We start from the raw sequence: 4332 nt of genomic DNA, 5'->3' as shown, positions 1-4332 counted from the left end.
TGAAACACGATGCACTAAATATAGGTAAGTTTTTTTTACAAGATGTGAAACTCTAGAGACTTCGTCTTCTTTGACCGCAGTCTACAGCACAGGCCCAGCAGACTTAATTTGGCTTTTTATTCTGTTCTGTTAGTCTATATTTATATAGCACCCGCTGTGCTGTGTGGTGCCACATATAAGCTGCAACACGTCTATTGTTTGGCCTTTGTCTTGTTTTAATGTAATGTGATGTAGGAATGGGTTATTAAAGACACTATGTAGAATATAGTTTATTATTATGTTGCAAGGAAATGCAGTGTCAGATAGTGGTTTCTTTTAAAACAAATTAACCGTTTGTGATGGTGATGATGATTTAATTCCTTAACATCCTAACTTCACCAAGGCCATGAAGTTTAGTGGGTGGCAACATTTTCAGTGTTGCACTATTGACAAAAGACACATCCATATTGCATGGCCCGAATACACACAGATAGCTGGAGTCTTTAGTCTAGCTCATGCATAATCCTTTCTGTGATCTAATTAATTCTAAAAATGTCTTGCTGTTGGGCGAAAATTACCCTTAAAAGACAAGCGGGTGATGTTAAAGGAAGTTTTTTTATTTCACTTGCAAGGGAGTGAAACACACAGAAACGCTCTGCTGTTTTTTGTTCTTAAAGTGATTAAATGAGAACATTCCTTAAATATTTTTTTTTGTTGTCTTTGTGTCCTGCATTCTTCCATTCCAGTTCAAACCAATATGTCTGCATGTCCACCTGTATGCATTATAAAATACTGCAGTGTCAACAAAACCAGTATGGACAGAGATCAGAAAGACCCTCTCAACATTGCATTTTTGCAATGTCCCAAAGCACATTGAACACAGCCCCACTGAAATAGAGCCCCACCTGGGTAAGAGCCAGCAGCCTTTCTGCCCCAACTGCCCCACTGCAGTGCAGATCTGGGGGTATGAGAGATACTGCTGAGCCAGTGGAATGAAGACAGAGTGATAGGGAGTTCTGATTATCAGACCACACCACAGTGTCCCAGATCACCATATAGGATCACTGGATGGAAATTCTGTTTTTTACGGAAATGTGACACCACCCACCAAGTAGTCTACAAACAGTACTTTCTCCCTCCTGAGCTCCTGACAAGATCAGGCTACAAGGGGGATATTACAGCTGTCAGTGCTGTGTGACAATTTTCATTTACTGCCCTTGTTCTCACAGATTGCTGGCGTGCCCAACCCCAGGAAGTCCTACTGAAATATGACTCAATAGTGACACCTAGAGTACAGATATAGAAAAAACAGGTAGTGGTAGGTGCTTCGGATCCTAGCAAGTCGGCATGGAGTTACTGTGCTCCACATGACTCTCTAGGGCCGTGATTATGGACAGGACATCTTTACCCATGCAATAAAGCCAACAACCAGTTTACAGTGTTGTTAAAGTTTTGTGAACTGGGAGTGATGGAATTTTAAAGTAGCTGATTTATAACATTTCTTTATACTGTAGAAGAGCACAGCCTCCAGGCCTTGCCAAAGCAGCTGCACACTGCCACTTCCTTAACCCGTATATTCAGGACATTTAACCCGCTCCGGATGTTACATTCTCTTTGGGTTTTCATAATGTGAGAAACTGGCTTACTGTTACTGTTGTTGTTGGTCATAGTGAACAGCAAGCTAGTAATGTACAAACTGTATAGTGGATTGTGTGCCCTACTGAAAATGTTTTTCTTCTTGTTGGGCTTTTCCTTATCTCTTTACATTCATATCTGTGCAAACATTTTGGTTTGTAATCCCAAATTCAAATGTATTGCATATCCGCATACCATAGTCTAAAAGCGTTTGAGGTTTTTGTGCTTTAAAGATTTAACAATTGACCAACATAAACAGTCAACAGTAGATGTAAATCTGACTGTCAAGTCATCGTAAATGTCTTCCGTTCAATGTTTAAAGAGTAGGCAAAACACCTATGTATAGTACATGTTTCTGCGGTTTCACATCAAGAATAACATAGGTTTGGGAAACCATGTTATTTCTACTTTTCACAGAAACAGAGAAAACGACATGCGTTTAATCCAGGAATGTTCACGAAACAGGACACATTTTTATTTCCAGAAAGACGAGTGGGACAATATTCTTCCTTTGTTAAAGTAAATGGTACTTGCTAATTGCGCAGGATAATGTTATGACATACATAATTCAAAATATTAATGTAGTAGGTAATATTGTTAGAAAATTAAGTATTTCGTTTAAACACAGTACTATCTCACATAAACTCAATACATTTTCTTTCTCTCCGTGGCACTAATAAGCTTCAGTAAGTCTCTGATCTCCTTAGTGATGGAATTCCAGAGCTCTTGGGCATAGCAAGAGAAGGTCCTGTCACCCATAGAATGGTCTTTGGCACCAAACGGCCATATGAGAACACATATGACGGGGAACGTTCTTAGTTCAAGTAAGCGTTTAGGTGTCTTTCATTAAAAACTGAAATACTCACTGTTGTCATCTCTTTAAGTAAAGGGCGTATCTGTCCCTTTTTTTGTTAGGCACTTTAGACATGGTTGTTCAGTAGTGTACAGTACATTCAATAAGTACAGAGTTGTGTTTTTATTTGTTCAGGGAATTATCCCGGATTCCGAGTGGTCCACATTTTCAGTACAGTTCTGTCTCCCCGCTGCAGTGATAGGTGTTACATTCCACTGTGTGAAAATATGTTGAAATCATTCAAAGTATTCACACTATCTTTAAAATTCCTTTCTATCAGTCCCTCCACTCAAAGCTAAAATAATTGTTACAAGATGCAGCCATTCAAAATGGGTGGGGTATTTCGCGGCATACCCCGGTGGGCGTGTCGCGGTATCACGCGGTGTCATGCAGTATCACGCAGTTTCACGTGGTTAATCGCGCGTCATTTGACGTCATGCCGGAAACTATCCGGCGTCACCTTGTAAAACCGCCAGGGGGAGCTTAACCTCTCATGTACAGCATTTGAGCTTTTAATTTTGAACTGTGTATTACAGCATGTTAATCATCAGTCATTAAAATGTTGGTATATTTTATGAAAGCAAGATTGCTCAGTTGGACAAAAGTACACAACCTACCTTTATCAGAAATATTTATGCATCAAAGCCTTTACCGAAGATATTACTAATAGTATTAATAATGGATGACTTTGGACAAGCTGTATACTCAAAGTATAATTTCTTTAGCACATTTGTACAAGCACTTGGAATCTGTCCAAGCCATACTTTGTCAGGCATTTTGTTTTACTTCAACGGGCATAAAAACTTCCTTGCTTTTAACAGGGCATTTCATAATTTCTAACTACTAAAATTATTTAAAATGCGACACTTATCATTCAACTAGAGCTCAAAATATCACAAGGATCCTCAAGAGCACAGCAAAGACTGTATTAAAAGATACTGTATGTATCAACGCTTTCTTTTCCGTATACCAGATTTTATGGAACCACTTCAGAAGGGTGTCAGCCAGTCAGATTCCAGGAATTGGTACTTTAAAGGAAAAATACACACCGGTATTCCATTTCTCCCTAACGATTTTAAGCATCGAAGTATTTAACTAGCATGTGAAATAGCGTGTGAAAAAGTGGTAGTTTTAAGCTTTTCTGCTAATATAATATGGAATCACGTATCTAAAGAATTTAATAACGATATGATTATATTAGTGTTCTGCGACAGGGCTGTGTAGGGCTGTTTCGCCTCCCTCTTCATGTGACTTCCCCTTTAGCCTACTGGTCTCTGTGCCCGACTACTAACTCATGGGTTGTGTGTTCAAATCCAGCTGGTGCTGGGCTTTTCTTTTAACAAACATTTCTTCGAAAAAATAGAATAGTGATATTATGGACAATCAATTGACTTATATTTCAAAATATCACAACATGATCGATTCTAAGTCATTTTTGATAACAATGAATAGTCACCTTCTTCCCTTCTGACAACGATCCCTGCTTCTGCTTCCTGCTTCTATTGTGTGTGTGTGTGCAATAGAGTAAATTTTTATAGAGAAATGGAGGCTGGACAGTATGCGTTACAATATAAACATTTATATTGATTTAAATCGTGTTCTGATTTAAATCGCAAACGCGTGTTTAATTATATGTGTTTTTTAATCATAATCAGGCTAATGCAACATAAATTGATACAGTATCTTTGTCTTCTAAGTATCTTAATAAACTTTCAGCATAGCTTTCTACCCGTTAAGATTTATATTTCTTGGGATTTTGGGATCAAACGTGGAAGGATTAGATTGTAATCGTTTTTATTTGTCAAATACGTGATTGTATTTCTGAATGTTATGTTACACCTACAGTAGTTCACTGCTTTAAATAC

This window comes from Lepisosteus platostomus, chromosome 6 (genome assembly GCF_059453375.1).
Source record: "Lepisosteus platostomus isolate fLepPlt1 chromosome 6, fLepPlt1.hap1, whole genome shotgun sequence".
Lineage (NCBI taxonomy): Eukaryota > Metazoa > Chordata > Actinopteri > Semionotiformes > Lepisosteidae > Lepisosteus > Lepisosteus platostomus.
The sequence above is the reverse complement of the archived record's forward strand: the minus strand, read 5'-3'. Positions refer to the sequence as shown.